General features: G+C 36.8%; 1 long non-coding RNA gene across 1 annotated transcript in view; it reads left to right on the top strand.

Annotated features, from left to right (window-relative positions):
* The window catches only part of LOC143686370 (uncharacterized), a 194264-nt gene extending 171841 nt beyond the window's left edge, over positions 1-22423 (top strand). Inside the window, exon 4 of the long non-coding RNA XR_013177094.1 lies at positions 22343-22423. This is a non-coding gene — a long non-coding RNA (uncharacterized LOC143686370). The remainder of the gene's footprint in view (positions 1-22342) is intronic.
* Positions 22424-22643: the final 220 nt, after the last annotated feature.

Raw genomic sequence — 22643 nt, 5'->3', positions numbered from 1 at the left:
ATCTGTTCTGTAACTACTTGTTGAAGCATACTTTGAAAAGCATTGCTTTTCTTTCTTTTATTTGTATGTATGTTATACTTTACAATAAAAATATTTTAAAAATAACAAATCAAGAAAATAAATAAAATGAAACTAGAAAAATGGTAATCAAACAGAAGGCAGCAAAAGAAGGGTACAGTAATAAAAAATGAATTAAACATGAAGAAACAAATGGCAATACGGTAGGTTTAACCCTAATGATATAAATAAATGACATGTAAGTGGTTTAACTACTCAATTTAAAAGGAAGAGCTTGTCAAATTGGATTTTTTAAAAAACAAATAGTCAATACTTGTCTACAAGAAATTCTTAAAGTAGAAACAAATAGTTTTAAATAAAAGGAGCTAAAACTATATATCATACTAGAACTAATCTAGAGGCAGATGGAATCTATAAATTCAAATCAATGCCAATCAAAATCACTGAGTGTCATTTTATTGATAACAACTAAAATTTGTATGGAAATGCAAATAATAGGAAGGGCCTATATTAGACAAACCAATACTAAGGAAGAAGAACAAAATCGAAGGGCTCACACTACAGAATAGCGAGCTCACACATCTATAGTTAATTGATGTTTGACAAAGGACCAAAGGCAATTCACTGAAGAAAAGACAGTCTTTTAAACAAATAGCTGTGGGGCAATTGAACAAATGCAAAAAAGTGGACCTTGACACAGTCCTTACATCCTAGACAAAATTAACTCAAAATGGATCATAGACCTAAGCAAAAACCTCAAAACTATATAACTAGAAAACCATATGAAAGAATCCACATTACTTGGCTTTAATGATGAGTTTTAGATACAATACCAGAAGCATGATCCATTAAAGACAACAGTTTTATTAGACTTCATTAAAATTTTAAAAATCTGGTCTGTGAAAGGCACTAAAAGATTGAAAGAACAATTATGAAAAGACAAGTTATAGACTTTCTGGATGTATACTTGCATTTATATTAAGCTAAACATGAGTTCATACTAATGTCTCCAACCCTAACCACAAGAATTATTCCGGCTTTTCTCTCATTACCTGTCTGTAACCTCCCACTCCAACAGTAATAAAAGACTTGTATCAAAAATACATGAAGAACTCTTAGAATTCAACAATAAGAAAATGAACGAAATTAAACAATGGTTAAAGATTTGAACAAACACCTCACCAAAGAAGATATACGAAATGGCAAACATATTAAAAGATGCTCAACGTCATTTTTAATTACAGAAATGCAAATTAACACACTAAAGAGATATCACCACACACATATTAGAATGGCTAAAATTCAGAAACAAAGCTAGCAATACCAATTGCTGTTGATGATTCAGAGCAATAGAAACTCATTCACTGATGAAGGGAATGAAGTTTGGCAGTTTCTTATAAAGTTAAGCATAGTCTTACCATATGATCCAGCAAACCCAAAGGGTATGAGCTAACACTACATGTGCATACTGAAACTGAGCAATTAATTAATGGATGGCAGATGGTGGGAGCTCCATCAGAATGGAGAAAAGGGGAGAACAGACCTGGGGGTGCAGAGGAGGAAAATTCAGCAGCAGCAGCAGCAACAACTGGGTAAAAAAATGGGGCAGGAGGTGATATATAGATATATAGCTACATGTTCCATAGACTATTTCTAGATACAATAATGTATAAAAAGTGATTGGTCCTAGAGATAAGAGGACTGAACACCTGGGGGTGAGGAACATAAAAACTTACTTTTCGCTTTTTTACTATCTGATTTTTAAAAGATAAAATATCTCTACCACTTTTACAATTTTAAAAAAGGGAGCCTATCTGGATCCCTTCCATTGACAAAGAGATTGACCAAAGTGATTGTTAGGCTTTGGAAGATAGAAACCCAGTGAAATTAGCAGAAGAGAATAGTTTTCTGTTCTAGAACATGCAAGTTGAGTGGTTACCTGTCAAGAAGGCACTTGCCAGCAGAGTGCTCCCCTGCACCTCCTAGGAACTGCCCTGCACAGAGCTGCTCAGTCCCTTCTATTAGTCAGACTAAAAGCCCCAGTGGGAGGGCCAAGTTCTCATTGCTTTTTACCACTCCCCGATGATAGCTCTCTCCTGGAAGCCATTTGGGGCTGCCTGTGGTCAGTAACTCTCAGTATGCTGTTCTGCAGTATGCTGGTGCCCAAGAAAAAAAGTGTTGACTGTTTCTGGAAATGATTGCAGCTCTGTTATCACTTCTAAACCTGCTAAGCTTTTAAGATACAAAACAAAAGAATGAATGAATCAGAAATGATGAATGCCTATAAGGCTTCCTGGCTGAAAAGTCTAAGAAGCTGAGTTGATTGAATGCAGAAAAAAAAAAAAAGGATGACTCAATGCTTATTTTATTATAGCAGAGTTAATAGGTATTCCATATTTAGATCCATTTGTTAAGGGGGAAAGGGGCAGAGCAAGATGGAAAATGAGCTCCTTTGCTTTTGTCAGATGATTGTTCTGTACAAAAACAGAGGATTTCTTGACAGTCCACACCTTCTCATTTCACTACCATGTCCTTCATATACATTTTATTCATTGAAGTTCCAGTTGTTAGAGCTGGGGCTTGGATTAGTAATGCAACCCCAAACTGTTCTCTTAGACTCCTCTAAGATCTGTCTGTATCTTGTTTTGTTTACTTTTTTTTTTAGTTTATTATTGTGCTGGTTTGAAAATATTATGCACCCAAAAAAGCCATGTTTTAATCCTGATTCAATCTTGTTGGGACAGCCGTTTATTTTAATCCTGATTCAATACTATAGGTTGAAAACTTTTTATTAGATTATCTCCATGGAGATGTGACACACCCAACTGTGGGTATGACCTTTTGATTAGGTAGAGATGTGACTCTACCCATTCCAGGTGGGTCTTTATTAGTTTACTAGGGTCTTTAAAAGGGCAAACATTTTGAAGAAATGACAGAGCTGACAGAGCTGACAGAATCTTCAGAGCAGAGCTGACACAGATGCTGACACTTGGAGAACAGAACACAGATGTTTGGAGCTGCCTGAAGCCTAACATCACAATGAGATGTTAAGCAAGCCAGAGTCTGGAGAGAGCTAAGGGAAGCCAAGAGATGAAAGTGAGCCCTAGAGAAGCTAAGTGAGAAACCCCCACAGGAACAGAGGCTGAAAGCAATGGAGCTCAGGAGCAAAGGACCAGTAGATGCCAACCACATGTTTACCCAGTTGACAGAGATGTTCCTGACCCATTGGCCTTTCTTAAATTAAGGTATCTTTATCTGGATGCCTTAGTTCAGACATTTTTATAGCTATAGAACTGTAAACTCACAACTTTTTAAATTCCCCTTTTTCAAAGCTGTCCCAGTTCTATACATCACATTCAAGCAGCTTGTAAACTAATACAATTATATCCATTATTGTTAACATCCTATTGAGAAAATTTTCCCAGCTAAAAAAAATTTTTATGATCTCTTCCAATCATAAAAAGCAGTAGGAAACTTTAAGCTTCCTAAATAGCTTATCCTCCTCATATTTTAATTAAATAGAATAGAGCTATAAGCATCCAAAAGACATAAAATCAATATCTATGAATTGCTATGGATCAAAGCTATGTGCAGATTACTATTCCTGTTTTAGCACTTCAATATAAGTTTTGACATATATTAGATTTAGGCCTTTACAAAGTAGTGAAAATAATGCAAATGATATTAATGAGTTTTAATAAAATGAGATGCTTCTCTTCAACATATATGTGAATCTAATTTCTTAGAAATGCAATCATGTCATCACAAAGTAACACCATAGATCACAAATTTTCTTACAATTTTTTAAAGTTTGAAAGTTCCCCTCATGCCTTTTCTTTTGGTGTTTATATATCATTCTGCCTTCCTATTGCCATTTATTCAAAGGATTATCCCTCAGATTTCTCCCTAACATTCTCTCTCAATGTGAATTTTATTTCATTTATTTCTCAAGTGGCCCTTTTCCAAATAGTGTGCTCCCACAGGGACAAAAACATACCTCCAGAGAGATGCAAAATCACAAATATATGGTTGACCCAAAAGAGTGCAGGTAAATACATTCTGACCCTCACTGCCTTGCAGGAATTTACAGACACCAGGTGCACTGTTCCCTTTGTCTCTCTTCTTTCACATAAACCTCCCTATTTCCATTCTGATTGGCTGGTAACCTCGCTTAAAAGGTGCCTTTATTTTTACATTGTAAATGACCACATTGTGTTTTAGCAGTTAATAGTCTGCTTAGAGCCAACTTGGCTTTCTGAATGTTTTCAATAAGTGTTGGTGCCTTGCACAAGACCTTCTGTGATTTGCACACTATGACCTACGAATATGTACCAGCATCTCCAATTACCATCTTCTTCATGCTGTCCCTCAAGTAAAGCATATAACACACAAAATAAAATTTCATTTGCTATGAATGAAACCTAAATTCCTTTACCTGGGTTTCAACCTGTAATACTTCACTCTGAATGATCATGGCAGATTTGTATTCCCCTTCCAAAATAGTTGAATGCTTTTACATAGCTCTCATTCCCTACAATAAATTAATATTGATGGACTGAGTATCAAATCCTAAGAAAGAAACTTAAAAAGTTAACTCAAAATAAAATTCAATCTTCTTAATACATTATATACCCTTAAGCTTTGCTATGCATTGCCACAGCGAAAGAAGTCAGTTAGCTTGTAAATATAGGATTTATGATACTGCTTTGACAAAAGAAATTCTTAGTGGGGTCACAGTTCATGAAAGTCTTACATTGAAGTCTCATGTCTAGGGATATAAAATCACACTTTACATTCTGCAAACTGATAAAATAGCCCATACTTACAGGATTTAAGGGTTAACCTTATTATAAAAAAATCAGCCTCAGTTAAAGTTATTAATAGAGGATCATATTGCCAAAATACATTACACATAAAATTTGCGAGTTGTTACTTTTAATTCAGCAATTATGCTCATAAATTTTCCTTTTAAGTATATGCATTATTCACAGAAGCTTATAGGCTGGTTTATGAATGAAAAGCTCTATCTTTAGGCCTACTCCCCACAATTTAACACATGCCAAATTTAGATTTTTTAAAAAGGTGCAATTAAGGTAGAGTTCAATGTAAGGGATGCTAACCAGGAATTAAGAGACTCCGCAGTTCAAGGCAGGACTACGGCATGTCCAGGAGCCAAAGACCGATAAAAAGCTTTGGAGTCAGACAGAACCTGCCATAAATCTTAGCCCAACATCAATTAGCTCTGTGACTTTGGGAAACTGTTTGAATCCTTATTTTTTCTTATTTGTAATTTGGGGAAGATATTACCTACCAATAAGATGGTTTTAAGGATTAAGGTAAATTAGATAATATAGATTTAGAGTTTAGCTAAGTATCTAGCACAGAGTAAATTTTCAATAAATTATAGTTATTTATTACTATTATCCCTTAAGGGCTTCAATGTTGAAGGGAGTAATCTGAAGTATAAATTTTGCCAGAAACCAAATTTAAGGCAAAGTAGATCCTAGAGATCAAGATCAGGAAATCCCTGATATGTTGCTAAAATACCCCCACCATGACCACCAGGCCTATGGCAGACTTCATTAAGCAAACACAATGCTCCTCTTCACTAAGCTCTGAAAGTTTCCCATAGGCAGCCACTGCCAATCAATCAGAATGACCCACCTGGAATGAGAAAGGCTGAGGGTAAGTATCCAGGTATCAGAACATGAGATTAAAATCAGAGAATCTCGAAAATATGCTTAAAAGGCTAGAAACAGTCTCTGAAGTAAGATGGCAGTAGCAGTATTTTTATAGGAGATTTGTGGCCTTGGGTTTGGACCAGGAAATCATTGTTAAGGTCACCAATCTTAGTTCTTGGATTGGAGTAAAGACAAACATAGAAAATGTTAAAATTACTATACAAATATGAGGTACAGTATTACACAGATGGATCTCACATGGCTAGTAGGCAAAAAAGTTTTCATGCCTGCAACATGAAAGGTAGCCTCAAATCCTCTATCACCTGGGCCCTTGACAGGCAAATACAAACACACCTGGACTGGGGGCCTCAAGGAAAATCCAATCCATGTTTTACTTCATGTTCATATCTCCCATGATGCAGGGTGAGGAGCAGGGGCTGAAAAGGAACTTCTTTGGCTCCCCCAGGCTAGATGTAACTCAAGCTATCTTTGGTAGGCAGAATAGTGACTCCCCTCAAAATGTCTACACCCTAATCCCCAAACCTGTGAATATGTCACTTTATATTGCAAAAGAGACTGCAGACGTGATTAAATTAAGTACCTTGAGATGCGGGACTATCCTGGCTTGTCCTGGTGGGCCTAATCTAATCTCATGGACACTTGAAAGGGGAGAAAATTTCCTGGTTGTGATGGGAGGGAGATGTGACAATGGGAGGAGGGCCAAAGAGATATGACTTGCTGGCTTTTAATATGGAGGGAAGGGGCCACAAGCCAAAGGAATACAGCAATGCTGACATCTTGATTTTAATCAATGTGACTCATATAGGAATTCTAACCTACAGAACTGTGGCATAATAAATTAGTGTTGTTTATTTCTAATCTTATGGTGATTCAAAGTGGATGTGTGAGTTGCCAGGCTTTGGGATCTTCATAGGCACATAACCTCAGCAGACAAAGTACTATAACAGAGCATTTTGTCATTGCCCTACTACCCCACCTCTGCTAACAAATAACCTACCTTTTAAATACTACTTGCCTACCTCCTCCCACCTCCAAATGTCCACTTCCTCTCAGGTCCAGGCTGCCTTCCTTCATACCCCCAAGTCCTCTCCTCTCCCTGATACTAGAAATCTTCAGCTTCACAGCTATTTTCTTCCCCTAACTATTTCTACTGTTAGAAAGGGCATTTTTGAGGTATACAGAGGATCAATCTTTTGCAATCTTTATAATCTTCTTAATTATAAACTTGGGGACTCGAGAAGCAAAATTCCAATTTCCCCACTCTTGCTAAGGTACTTTTTATAATTTCGTGTATTTATTTTGACCAACTCTGCTGAACTGCTGTCAAATCAATCTTGGAGCAATTTTCACAAATCATTAAAATGCGCAGAAGTTTTGTTTCAAAAAATGGGATGATCCCAAATCACTTTATTTTGTATTTGAAAGAGCAATATTGAACTGTTTTTGTAACTGACTGCTAGTAAAATGAAGAAGAGAAGTAACATAAATGACAGGGTTTTCAAGCAACTGCTAAACACTTAGAGTAGCTGAGAGAAGAGCATTTTTGAGGGGGCATGAGTGAAAATTCTCAATTTGTAAGTGTGGTAGCATGAATTGTGAAGTGTCACTTGAGTAGAATCCTTTCCATTCCTGTTGGTTCTTCCTTCACCTGCAGACTGAGCCTTATGGTGTCTATTGCAATAAAGAGGGCTCACCCTAATGGCAAAGATCCCAACCTGAAATTGCTGAGTCCAAAAAAGTACTATTCTTGACATGAAGATAAAAGATTGAAGCCGATTTGCCATGTCCTCCCATGTAAAAAGCATTTTGAGCTGGGAGGGGTATAGTTGGGATGGGGTAGAGGAATTGAGGCAGAGAGAGGGAAGGTACAGTGAAGGTTTCAAGGACAAAAAAGTTTAAGTACAAAGAATAAGGAACCATACAGAATTTGTTCCTCCTAATGTTTCAGAGCTGAATTCTGAGGGTGTGGGTACAGAGAAGAAAAATGCAAGAAAGCCCCTCATGAAATTTCAGGGGTGTTTTAATTTGTTAAAGCTGCCTGAATGCAATATACCAGAAATGGAATGGCTTTTAAAGAGAGAATTTATTAAGTTGCAAGTTTACAGTTCTAAGACTATAAAAATGTCCAAACTAAGGCATGCAGAGAAATGACCTTTCTTGACTTAAGAAAGGTTGATGGGTCTGGAACACCTGTCAGTTGGGAAGGCACATGGCAGGCATCTGCTGGTCCTTTGGCCTCTGCTTTCAAACAGCTTCCCTGGTGGCATTTTCTTTTTGCATCTCCAAACATCTGGGTCTCATTTTGGCTCTGTGGGCTCTTTCCAAAATGGTTCCCTCTTAAAGAACTCCAGTAAGCAACCCCACCTTGAATAGGTGGAGACGCATCTCCATGGAAACCACCTAATCAAGGGGCCCACCCACAGCTGGGTGAGTCTCATCTCCATGGAAACAATTTAATCAAAAAGAACCCACTCAACAATATGGAATAAGGATTAAAGAACATGGCTTTTCTGGAGTACACAATGATTTCAAATCAGCACAGAGGGTAAATGAGGGAAGAGTCGTAGGATTGTTTCCTTTCTGTAACTTTGCAGAAACAGTCTTGAAAGTGGGTCCTACACAACTGGGTTTGAGGAAAGCAAGAGATTTGGCAGCATGGTACAAATAGGAGATGGATGCCTGGAGTGTGATAAATGGTGTTTCCCAAAAAATTTGTCCATATCCCAGCCCCTAGAACTTGTGAATATGTTCTTACTTGGAAAAAATGTCTTTGCAGATATCATTATGCTAAGGATCTTGAGATTCTAGACTATCTGGGTATGTCCTAAATCCAATGAGAACAGTATCCTCAGAGACAGAAGGGGAGAAGACCTGGACATAGGGTGAAAAGGATAAGGCTGTGTGAAGATGGAGGCAGAGATTGTAATGATGCACCTGCAAGCTAAGGAAAGCCTGGAGCCTCCAAAAACCAGAAACAGTAAGGAAGGGTTCCACCACAGAGCCCTCAGAGGGAGTGCAATCCATCCAATACCTTGATTTCAAATGTCAGTCCTCCAGAACTATGAGAAAATGGATTTCTGTTTTAAGCCACCAAGTTTGTGGTGCTTTGTTATGGCAGCCACAGGAAATGAATATACCTGTTCTCTAGAGATTGAAGACCTGAGGGAGGCAAGACAGTGATTCATAAGCTTTCTGTGCACCTGGAGTGTGCAGGTAACCTACAGCCAGCTCCAGAAAAGTGTGTTGCCAGGATTGGTAGAAGCACCTCAATCACCTACCAGGGATGGGGGGAAAGAAGCTGCATCACTAGGGAATTTTCTCTATCCTGAGCTGTACTAGAAACAAACATACTAGTCACCAAAACCATCATTGGGTATCACCTGCACCATGAATGCAGACCACAAGGACACTGGTTGCTGACTAACAGTGTGGAGACAAGAAGCAGAGGAAGTGCACACCACCCCTCCCTTCACTGCTGAAACTGGCATCAGGATGTGGCTAAGTAAGATGGCCCTGTGAATTCGTTAAGACCATAAGAGCAGGAGAGGAACTCAGCTGGACCTAAGTAATCATTCTGTATTTGACCAAGAAATCACTGAATTTCATATTGAATTTTTATAGAGCCTCCTAGACAGAGTTGAAGCCAAAAGACAATCTTGGAACTTGAAGACAGAATGAACAGATAATTCTTGAAACAAAATTCCAACCTTGGACACCTGCATTCTGTATACTGCCATGAACAAGAATGTACTTATACTTGTAACTATAAAACAAATTATCCAAATTATTTATATATTATTACACTTACAATTTTTGAATTTTGATAGTGGGTTATTTAGCAATAGGAAAAGTATAAAGTAGGGCCAGAATTGTATTTTAAAAGGAAAAGTGGATAATAATAGGGAGTAAAAGTGATTTTTTAACTTCCCAAATATTTTCCCTCCTTTGGCTGGCAGAGATTCAACTTTTCAGGCTTTCACCTTCCTTGTTGGGGACATAGGCCCAGGAAAGTCACATGTAATAGTGTTTATTATCAAAGTCAGTCATGACAGTTAACCTAATCCCAGCCAGAGACATGAGGCAATCAACTACAAGATTTCTGAGAAAGTATCTTTGGTAATAAATAGATGCATAGATAAACTTTTCATTTACTGTAGACAGCACATGATGTTTGAAATTGTGTTATTCACCTTGTGATCATAATACACAAGAATGATAAACAGATGATATCAGAAAAGAAATATGGAAAATCCTGGGTCCTTGAAGTTTCAGTTGAGTCTGAATTACCAGCCCCTGAAAGACCTATTTTCAAACATCTTGTTTAGTGAGATAAGCAATCCCTACTTGTATCCCTCAAAGCTAAGGACATCCTAACTAATTAAAATTCAAATAAAATTAGTAAATCTTGTTATAAACCTTTGAAAAAAATTTGAATTGAGGAAAAGTAAACAGATTCACTTCAAATCAGTGAATCCAAGCAACTAAAAAGAACAAAAAATATGAAATGAATGGAATGAATTCTTACATAGTGACGTAGACAAAGCAGATATGTCAGTAAAAATTGTTGCAAAGTAAGACATAAAATACAATAAATTTAAATGAATTCCTAAACAGGAATATATGCAAATAAATATTTCAATAAAAATCCAAAGAAATGTTAAAGCATTTTTACACATACAATAGAAAATATTTCCCTGAAAATTGGTACACAGAAAGAAACAGGAAAAAATTGTATTAATTTTAATAGAAACTAGCCTGAATCAAAATATGGAATAATGCCAATTGCTTTTGAGTCATGGGTTATTGTAGGATACTAATATATATAGATCTAAAATGTTAAGATAATAATCCAAAATCTGCATGGCTTCTGCATTATGGCTTTTTGTTTGTTTGTTTGGTATGAGCAGGCTCCAGGGATCGAACCCAGCATGGCAGGTGAGAATTCTGCCACTGAGCCACTGTTGCACCACCCTGCATTATGTTTTTAATAAAGGAAATGGCTGTGCTGAGAAACTTCTTCTTAGCTTTATGACAGTTTGAATTTCCATGCTCCTCCTCTAAGAAATTGTATCAGTTTCACTATTGTATCCAACTCTACTTTTCACCTTTGGCATGCAACAAGGGCAGAAGTATTTGTTGATATTTGGGGGACTTCAGACTTGAAGAAAAATAAAATAAAATTTTGAGGGGTGGATTTTGTCACATATTCTTACAAAAAGTGAAAGCTCTTGGGGCTTATGGCAGTTAATGGATCATTAATGCTTTAGAAATCATATAGTGCTATACAGAGGAATGTATAATTAATTATCTTATTTCAATAAGATAAAGAGTTGGACTTCGAGATGTGGTAGGTTTGAAAAAAGCATGCAAGAAAATATGATTTCTAATATACAACTATTGAACAGTTACATAATGGCATGACTACAGCTTAGTTTTTATTATTTTCAGTGGTTACATAATGAACATTATTGGAATGTTCACTGGGAGCTCTGGTTTGAGGTGAGCTAACCAGCATCAGGGAAAAGATTCAGCATTCCAAATCACCTTGGTGGATTAATAAGAGATTCAAATGAAGCTGAATGAGGCTCAATAAGCTTTTCTCCAAGAAAATTTTCTGGAGATGGAAAAGTAAATGATGGGCCAAGAATGAAATCCCTGTTCAAGTCATATCTCCTACTGAAGCCTGACCCAGTGGTGCCTTCCAGTTTGACCATTCAGCAAGCTGAATATATGATTTCATGCCTAGTGAACTACATAAATACTCTGCCCAATACAGAATCTTTGAACAACTAGCAAGAGCTATCTGAAACACATTTCTAAAAGCTCCAGAAAACAGTTAAAAGATTGCTATAGCAAGACAAATAAAGAAAAGGGCTAGTAGGATTTCATGGTGCCCTGGCTGGTCCTTTCCCCACTCCTTCACTTGGCTCGGGGCCAGCCCACTACTTTCAGTGTGGATCCCTGGTCCCAGTTCCAGAGGGAGCAGGGTAACCCATGCACATACTGGGAGCATGTATGTCTGGCCCTTTCTATCTGGTAGTAGACTGAGGGACTCACCTCCCAGAACTTCCCCTGTAGATAAAAAGCAGTCAAGTTTTGCTGCCTGGGGCAAGGGACTGCTGGCTGTAGGACATGCATTTCAGCACCAGGACCATGGGTAAAGTGTTTCCTAGGGAAGAGGGGATGCTTGGAGCTAAACATGTAGTGGGGAAATTCCTAGGGCCACATAGAAAGTACTAGGGAAGTCTTTATGCTATGGCTGGGAGCCATTCGCCAAACTCACTGTATAAATAAGCTTCAAAGGAGAACACCTGCACAGGTCAATCTGCAAAGACTGAGAAAGGTGTTTTTCTTTTTCTTTCTTTCTTTCTTTTTGTTAGTTCTTGGCATTCAAGAAAAGCTTTGTCAGAGCACTAGCTGTATACAATCTTAAGGAGCAGACAACTCAGAGTCTAAATTCCAGTGATAACACACTAAAATACCAAAATGTCCATGTTTCAACAAAAGTTTATCAATAACTGATCAAAAAACAAAAAAAGAGTCTATGGAAAGACTGAAATTATGAAAAGGGACCAAACATAGCTGAAGACCATAGTGTAACTGAGAAGTTAGGATTTAAGAGATGATTACGATTACTGAACCATTATATAGAAATTCATTGTTACTTTCTGGCTTATCAGAATAGACAGAGGGACATACCTGAAATCTTTGAACTACGATCTAGCTGCCTTGATCTCTGATAATGATTGTAATAGCCATTATCTTGTGCCCTTGTAATTGTAAAAACCTTGTGACTAACCTTCACTTGTACCCATTTATCCAGCTTTTAATTTTAGAGTCTTGTGATCACTAAAGATAGCCCCTATTGTTTATTAATGAAGTGTCTTGGGGAACTAACATACCCCAATTCCAAAGCTACCTTGATAACCAAAAACTGGAATCAATAAAAATGGGCCTACCCACCTGACATGTGAAGTAGCATAGTTTTTAACCTATAAGTGACCTATACCTCGTAAGGATCCAAAACATCATACCCATCAACATGTTAAAGTCACCATTTTCTTGCATACATTCTGTGACTAAGCATGCAATCAATCTGCACATGCTCACTAATTAGATCCACCTCTAATTATATCATCTAGAGCCATCCATCATGCTCATTATCCTAAAACCTGCCCATCTTTTGATACTCTAAAACTATCAGAATTACTGCAGTTCAGAGAGTCAGAAGTTTGGCCTAATAGGCCATCTGATCTCCTGCTTCATGCCTAGCCATAAACTCTTTCTTTCTTTGAAACTCCACTGTCTCAGGAATTGGTCACGGGAGCACATCAGGCAAAAGAATCTACTGCTTTTGTCCAGTAACAATTTAGCAACCCAGATGGGATGATGCCTGAGGCTTTGGAGACTCAAGTGAAGTTTGTATGCTGACTACAAGCTCTGAATGGAGATAGAAAATTATAGGAGGTTTATGAAAGTGAATTGTCTATCATAGTCAATATTGACCAAAAATTTAACAAGCTATTTTATAATATATATTTTTAAAAGTGCTTTTGTGCCAAACCATGTATTCATACCAAACTGAAATTTAGTCTTCTCTCTGTTAAAATAATGTAGATTATTAGTCTGCCATTAATGAATTTTAAAAAAAGGTTTTCTTAATCATCCAAGTACTCTATCGAAAAGACACAGATTTTATATCAAAATAATATTCTTGTTAATATTTAAGTTGGCCTGATCATCCTTTATTTCAGAAGACAGGTCTTCTCACTTTTCAGGGAAAAACTGTTACAAAGAATTTGTTCTTTCACCCTGGAAAAGTAAAGTGCCAAAAAGTTTAACATATTACATAGGAGGTGTTTGGGAAGTATTACAATGGTTAAAGGGGATTTTCTATTCTGTTGTTAGCTAAATTTGTATGGGTAAAATGTTATTCATATAGTTAGAGATTGCATAAAAATTCCTGAAGACTTGACAATGTTCTCACTGACCATACTATATCCTGAAACTAATCTGTATGATGTTAAACAATGGTAACAATCATAGAAATGGCCAAATTTGCTTATCAGTTGCACTGCTTTGCTCTAATGCTTCTCTAAAAGTATATGTGGTCAGCTACAGGCCAGAGCTTCTTCAGCAACAAGGAGAGAATTCAAAAGAGAGGCAAGAGAAATACATAAATTATATTTTATTTGTTAATTAATATTACTCTGGTAAACATGTAAAGGTGAAACAGGACAAAACCTCTGCTATGGTTTCTCAATATAAGACAACTGTCTAATGTTTTTATTTCTGAAAGTAGCTTCATTTAAAATTCTTATAAGAGAATTAGGGCTTAAATTGTAAACTCTTACAGCAGTCACATTTACTCTTGAGCTTTAACTGTTATTTCTAAATTCTGAAATACTTTGCTCTTTGTGTAACCTGGTAGTTCCCTGGATCTTTAAGTATCTACGTGACACCTGAGGCACAGAATTAGTTCTCCAGTTCTGAAAGTCAGCATTACTCCATATAGCAGCTGTTAAAAAAAACTGAAAATGAGATCACACTTCAATTAGTGATGTGACTGAAACTGATCTGGTTAAAACTAAGGTAGATCAAAATACAGAGTAAAAAACAATATTGTCTGTATTTAAAAACTTTAACTTTGGTGTGAGACCAAAAGAAGAGATGTTTATTTTGTCCAAAATTTAAATTTTCTGTGCACATTATCTAATTTAATCTGCCTAGTCAGTTTATTTAAACAGTCTAGTTCAGCTTTATTTTACATGGAAACTAAAATAAGGAATAAAGCCTGATATTTCATACAAGTTCATGTTATACCCCAAAGAATTTCAAAGTATTTTGGGCAAAAAAAGAAATAGTATTTACAAAGCTCTTTGACACACTGGAGGAAAAGTTTAACTACTAAACATCCCCACCAGGGGAATTTCTGCTATTCTCTTAAGCAATAAAGCCCCCCAATTTAATAATCTAAGCCCTCCATTTTAAGGCTTGCCCTTATGAAACTTATCTCTAGAATGGCAAAGCTGAGCCTACTTATAATTAATGCAAAAGGGTCATCTCCAGAGAATGCCTTTTGTCATTCAGATGTGGTCTCTCTAAGCCAAACTCTGACCTCCCTGCTATGTGGGATTTAACTTCCAGGGCTGTAAAATCTCACTGGAAATTTGGAACATGACTTTCAGGAATAAGCCTGGTTCTGACATCATGGGGTTGATTGACTAAAGGAGGGAAAAGAAAAGAAATAGAGTTTCAATGGCTAAGAGATTACAAATTGTGTCAAGAGGTCACTCTGGAGGTTGCTCTTATACAGATATTGTGAATTTTGCCACAATATGGCAAGCCCCAACCAGTAGTGTTCCTGGATACCCTGGACTCTATACAAGTTTTGCTTATGAAGTTTGTTTTTCAGAGATTAAATTCTCTGGATTGTTCTAATGTCAAACTCAGAAACCCAGAAATACCAGATTCTCTAAGAACAACCAGTTTCATCCCTCTGCTATGTAATATCAATGCTCCTTTTTCAGCCATGACGAAGTTAGAAGAGTCTTTGCCCATACATCCCTTAAGATTAGGAGATCATTATCATATGAGAGGGAGGAGTTATAGCCAAGAAATTAGAATGTAAGGGATGATTATGATTACTGAATCACTATACAGATATTCCTTTTTATTTTCTGGTATTTTAGAGCAGACACAGGGAAATGCCTGAAACATTTAAACTATGATCCAGCTGCCTTGGTCTCTGATAGTGATTGTATAGCCTTTATCTTGTGCCATTGTGATTGTAAAGATCTTGTGACTAACCTTCATTTGTACCCATTTATCCAGTTTTTTTACTTAGAGTCTGTAATCACTAAAAACAGCACCTAATGTTTATTAATGAAAGGTATTGGGTCAGCCCAGAACCAACCACCCCAAAGTTATCCTGATGACCAATACTGGGTCTAACCAAAATAGGTCCACCTGACATGTGTAGTAGCTAAGACTTTAACCTATAAGTGACCTCATTAAAATACTAAAACTCATGTCTATCATCATATTAAGGCTGCCATTTTCTTACATATGTTCTATGACTAAGCATGTAATCAATCTGCACATGCTCAATAATTAGATCACCTCTAATTGCGTCACGTAGAACCATCCATCATGCTCGTTATCCTGTCCATCCTTTGATACTATTTAACTACCAGAAATGCTCAGTTCAGAGAGACAGAATTTTGGGCTGATTTTGGTCATCTGATTTCCTATTTTTGTGCCTAGCAATGAACTTTTTCACTCTTTGAAACTCTGATGTCTCTAGAATCAGTCATTGGAGCCAATTGGGCAAAAGAATCCACCACCTAGGTCTGGTAAAAATAGTCACAAAAACATATTATTTTTGCAACTTGTCCTGTAAGTTTGAAATTATTTCAAAATAAAGAGTTTCTTAAAAATTAATATTGGTTAAATCTTACAAGCTTCGTGTATGACCCAAAGCGTTTCACACTTACATCTTCACACTATTCCCGACGTCGTTTTTCTATCTCACAAGTAGGCTATGAATCCTAGGGACCATGCTTTTTTATCTCTGTTTTTTCTTTCTTTCCACTAGTGTAGAACTAAATGCATACAACGTGCTGAATAAATATTTGTGATTGCCTTGTCTAGTGGTTAAGAATACAAGTTTAGGAATTCGGCAGACAAGATTTCAAATCCTGCCTTGGCTACTTATTTCCTTATTATTTGTTTGTTTATTTTTGTTTGTTTTTCACTTATTTCCCTATAACTTTTAGTGAACCGTTTAGCTTTGTTGGGCCTTCCTTTCCTTACTTCAAATCATATGATGTGATTTACAGAAAGCTCTTGGCAGAAATATGTGCTCAAAAAAAGGAGGTTTTTATTATTTTATTGTGACCAGGAGGAATGGGGTGTGCAGGCAAACAAAAATCAGGAAAGAGATCAAAGTTACTAAGGAACTAGAAAAGGCAGTCTCTGTGGAACAACAAAGAGATGTGGGCTTATAGAAAAGAACATGGATACCTAATAACACAGTGATCTTAACTACTTCAAAGATGATAACTAATTCTTAGTCTCTACCTAATATAGAAGAGAAGAAAAGGCAATTACCATACAACATGAAAGATTTGGGCTAGATATAAAAAAAGTCTTTCAAAAAGTTGTCATAATATTATTATAGTAGCTTATATTTAAAGGTTATAAAATTCTTTAGGTTATCTTGAGAAAAAATTGTAGAGAAGAGTAAAGCAAGAGAAAAACAAATTTTGTGGCAAAAATGTCTAAAATGTACTAATTCAAGAAGTGTAAACACAGAAAAAGTGAGATTCATCAAATATGATGCTATAGTTGGAAATATTATTGCAGCCAAGAAAAAGAAATAAGACATAGTTAAAGTAATTTATAGTGTCAATTGAGATGAAGAAGAAAATGTGACTATGGCACATATGTAAAGAAGAGTGATAACTTAAGTATAGAGCTCATTAAAGCACAGCTCTCACATTGTAACCCAAATGCTGTTATTTTAGCAAGCTACAATGACATGCCTTTTAAACCTATCATCAACGGGCTTGATTTATGGTTTCTTCAGGGAAGTTTGAACACAATTTCAAGCCTACCTTTTTAAAACTTGCCCTTAACATGCATTTGCATGCCTTTCACTGCACTAACTTTTAATTCTTACCTAGACTCTAGTTTTGCCTCCCTCATCTCAAAGTCTATATCTTTAGGGAAAATTTTGCCACCTTTCAGGAAAATTAGGCAGTACCCACTTTTCAATATGTAACTCATAGAGAGACCTATGCATCCATACATAATTTACCATTTGAAAAATTTAAAAGTCTGTAATTTAAGAATGAAGCATGAATAATTAATAATGTTGATTATATAATGGAATTTAATATAAGGGTTAGTGTTTTATTTCATCTGTCACTAAACAGAATGAAGCCTTAGTATTTTTCTGCTGAAATTTAGTTATAAAATATTTCGTAATATGGATTATTGAACTTTTAGCAATCTGAAAGACTCTCAATGTATAGAAACACAGAAGAATTCCCTTCATTAAAGCTCAGTTTACCAGTAATCTGTAAAACTTTGATAAGTCCAAGTCATTGCTAGAAACAAAGTCAATCCTCTCCTTGTGTAAATATTTCAGGGAATGCCCAGACAGTAGTTGCTACTTGAAAAATCTGTCAGGGAGAAGCTTATTCTATACTTTAATAGCAAACTAGCAATTTCCCTCTTTCTGATTGCAACAAATGAGTCACACTCTCTTCGGCATCATCATGCAACATTAATTCTTATGCTTCCTTTTTCTGATGCAAAGAAGAAAGAAATAATGACTCTAGTAATGGTGGGATCTTTTGAGAATAAGCTTAAAGGGAAATTTCAGGAAGAAAATAGAAGAACTATGCTTTAAAGGGAAATATTTTGAGCAAAAACCATGGGAATCTACAGTGACTTTGGATGACCAGAAGTCTTAAAAGAAAAAATGCGTAGGAAATTAAAAATACAGGCGTCAGAAAGAAGCATTCTAATCATGTGCTTACAAAATTTGGTTAAATTAACTGTAAGTCATAAGAACTAAGGAGTAAGAAACAGGCATTTTTATCCCTAGATGTGTCTTCCCTTTGTGTTACCATGTGAGTCTTCTATTATTTAATCTTTTAGATTGGTATTTATAAAATTTTATAATTTAACATACATCTGTTCAAAGACTGAAATAACTTTCCTCATCTCCCAGGTTTTTTACTAAGATTGCATAGTATAACTAGAGCATAAACCAACTCCAGATAAAGTTGAATTGACAAATTAAACTATATTAAAACTAAGCATATTTGTTTGTCAAAATATACCATTTACCCTATAAAAGAGGAAGCCACAGAGTGGGAAAGATATTTGTACTCTTGTCCTGGCTCTGAAACAGTTATAAATATCCTGTTCCTATGAATCAGTAGGGAAAGACAGACAACTCATCAGGAAAATGGTCAAAAGACTTGAACAGACATTTCACAAAGAACACACCTAAATGACCCCCAAATGACTCATATGTATATGGATACATATGAATATATTTGAAGATGGGCCTCATTGTCCATCAGGGAAATACAAATTAAAAGCATTAGCGCTACATGCCTATCAGATTGGACACATTTAATAAACTTAAAAAACTGACAACTCCAAGTAATTCTAAGGATGTGGAGTAACTAGAACTCTCATACACTACTAGGAATGTAAAATGGTACAACCACTTTAGAAAATTGCTTGGCAATATCATGTTCAGGTATAATTTTCTTTAAAGTGCTTCGGTTTTAAATAACTATGTATGTGTGCCAGTCGTCTACATCCCAGATGCAGTTAACATTTGAAGGATTCTATCTAGGAGCTCACACTCCAATAGAAGCAAACATATGGAAGATTGCAATCTGGGGCCTTCTCTTCAGGGCTAGCAAGCACTTCAAAAAATGAAAGCTCTGCTTGTTTGAAGCTATTATATACCCCAGAAAAGCCATGTTTTAATTCTGATTCAATCTTGTGGGGGCAGCCAATTCTTTTAATCCTGATTCAACATTGTGGGTGGAACTTTTGATTAGATTATCTCTATGGAGATGTGGCATGCCCAATTGTGGGTGTAACCTTTTGATTAGGTGGAGATGTGACTCCACCCATTTCAGGTTAGTCTTGATTTAAGGATAAAGGATACTGGGATCCTTTAAAAGCGGAAACATTTTGGAGAGAATCAGAAGTGACAGAGCTGGCAGAAACCTCAGAGCAGAGTTGGCACAGAAGCTGACACATGGAGTACCAAGGCACGGATGTTTGGAGATGCTTGGAGCCCAACAGACATTGCCATGAGATGTTAAGCAAGCCAGAACCTGTAGAGAATCAAGGCAAGCCAAGAGGTGAAAGCCAACACCAGAGAAGTAAGGTGAGATAACCCCATAGAAACAGAGGCAGAAAGCAATGGCGCCCAAGAGCAAGGGCCAGTAGATGCCAGTCAAGTGGCTACCCAGTTGACAGATGTTCCTGGCCCATCAGCCTTCTTTGAATTAAGGTATCTTTATCTGGATGCCCTAGTTTGGACATTTTTATAGGCTTAGAAATATAAATTTGTAACTTATTAAATTCTCCTTTTTAAAAGCTGTTCCTGTTCTGACATAGCGCATTCTGGCAGCTTGCAAACTAAAACAAAAGCTCTTTCTAGAGCATTTCTAACCAGCATAAAGGATAGCAAAAATAATTTTGCATTGGTGAAATGAGTGATGTTCAAGAAATTGGTTTACTCTATATGTTGTACAAGTATCCCCGTTTCCATGTACAGAGTAAAATAATCCTGTGAGCCCAGAAATTTAACACTAAGTTATGTATAATTCCAGAATTTAGGTCTTATGTTCTTCCTATTGAACAGAGTATTTGAGACCTGATTCTGATGAAAGGTTAGTTCTTCTTGCCTTCATAACATTGTCACGCTTGCCCCAGCAGAACTTTTCATTCAAGGTGTTTGTATAATGCCAAAAAGGACAGAGAAGAGGGACTTCATGTGTTGGTGGAATAAGTTATATGACTGTTTTATCATTTGTATTTGGCAAAGTTGCATCTGAGACAGGCTTGTACTGTAATATACCACCCACTGTATGGTAAGCTGTAGGAAGTAAGACTTATTGCCCTCACCCACCTTTAGTTCCTTTGTGCCTGTCAGAAAGCACTTGGCAATTGTAAAAGCCAAACTGGCTTAGGCCAGTTCACAAGAAGTAGAAAATAAAACTCCTGAAAGAAGAATTTATGTCAAAAGACAATGGTAAATAAATCCATTAAGAACTTATATTTACAAAACAGCAAGCTGTTGATTTTGATCTAATTGAATTTATAGAAACAGTCCAACACAAACATCAAAAACAATCTAATAAATGTACAATCAGGAGTTAGGATACTTTCAACAAATATTTGTTAACCATCTAATACATCTCAGGCACAGTGTTCAATATAAGTCTAAGTAAGTCTGTCCCTTAGATGAAAGGGCTAACAGTCCAATGTGGGAAATAGATGCCACAATCAACAAGGGATATAGGCAGGGCAAAAGGCACCCAGAGAAAGGAGAGACTTAATCCGTGTCACAGTGAAGGCGAAATTTTGTTTTGGTTCAGAGCAGAGAAGGACTAACCCTATTCATCAGCAGGGAGACTATCACCTGCAAAGTCTCAAAAGCCTCCTGGGCCACGATTAATCAGGAATACAAGGTAATCAGAGATGTACAGAGCCTAGGATGTCAGAGGGTGAGGGGGCGGGGCAGCACAAGTACATTCAAACCTCTCAAGGTTAAAGTTCCAATTCCTCACTTTCCAGCTATTTAACCCAGCAACATTAACTCACCTCTCCCATGCTGCAGCTTCCTCATCCACAAAAAGGAGGTAAACATATTACTATTGCATAGCTGTTGTGAGGATTAAATAAGTTAAAATAAATATAAATCATATGTAATGAAACATGGCACCTAGTAAGCATTCAAAAACCACACTGTTATTTTTAATATGTAGTAGTATACCAGAGATACTAGCAGAACATCAATTTTGGCAGTGTAAACATTTTAATGCTTTTTGATTGTTTTTGATAATCAACCCTAAATTCAGACCCTACTGGTGACTCTTCCAGTGACTTTCTCCAGCTTCAGTGGCTAACACCACTGGAAGCTGATTACAAAATGTGGGTGGATGGAGGATGTGGAGGTAGGGAAGAGTTTAGGAATTGTCTAAGCCAAAGGAGCATGAAAACCAGAAAAGCCATGTTTTAATTCTGATTCAGTCTTGTGGAGGCAGCCATTTCTTTTAATCCTAATTCAATACTGTAGAGCAGAAATTTTTTATTATATTATCTCCATGAAGATGTCACACACCCAGTGCGGGTATGACCTTTTGATTAGATGGAGATGTGACTCCATCAATTCCAGGTAGGTCCTGATTTGCTTTCTGGAATCCTTTAAAAGAGGAAACATTTTGTAGAGAGCCAGAAATGACAGAGTCTCACAGTGCCTACAGAGAGAGAGCCTGCATAAATGACAGAGCTAACAGAAACTTCAGAGCACAGCTTACACAGAGGCGGACATATGGAGAATAGAGACAGATGTTTGGAGATTCTTGGAGCCCAGCAAACATCACCATGAGATGTTAAGCAGGCCAGAACCTGAAGGGAGCCAAGGGAAACCAAGAGATGAAAGCCAGCCCCAGGTAAGCAAAGTGAGGAATCACCATAGGAACAGAGGCTGAAAGCAATGGAACCCAGGAACATGAGACCAGCTGATAGAGCTGTTCCAGACCCATTGGACTTCCTTGATTTAAGGTATCTTTCCTCGGGTGCCTTAGTTTGAACATTTTTATAGGCTTAGAACTGTAAACTTGTAAGTTATTAAATTCTACTTTTAAAATTCCAGTTCTGGTATATCGCATCCCAGCAGCATGCAAACTAATACTGATGTCTCTTTGCCTCTATTTGCACTTTCAAAACTATCTGGCTCATCTTGCTCTCTGCAAATTGGGCTCCTGGATGTGCTGGGGGTGAGGGAGGGGAGACAGACAAAGTCATCTGGTCATAGTTTTTCACTCTTTTTTTTTGTATTTAAATTGTTACAGATACTCAGGAGTCATGTTTGGAAGAGCAGGCCAGCCATCCTGAGTTTGGATTTTATCACCTGAGCATTAAGAAGATGACAGATATTTCTACATAGAGAATTAATATGGTCAAATTTGTTTCTGAGAATTGTAAACTAGATTGTAAACTAGAGATGAGGAAGAAGAAATAACTGGAGAAGAGAAAGATTGATGGCGGAGAGGCCAAACGTGACATGACACATCTAAAATAAAGCAAAGGCTGTGGAGGGACAGAGGCACAACTGGATTAGAAATATCTTTGATCTCAAATAACAGGGTTTGG

The sequence above is a fragment of the Tamandua tetradactyla genome, chromosome 6, assembly GCF_023851605.1.
Source record: "Tamandua tetradactyla isolate mTamTet1 chromosome 6, mTamTet1.pri, whole genome shotgun sequence".
Lineage (NCBI taxonomy): Eukaryota > Metazoa > Chordata > Mammalia > Pilosa > Myrmecophagidae > Tamandua > Tamandua tetradactyla.
This window is presented reverse-complemented; position numbering and strand designations above follow the sequence as displayed.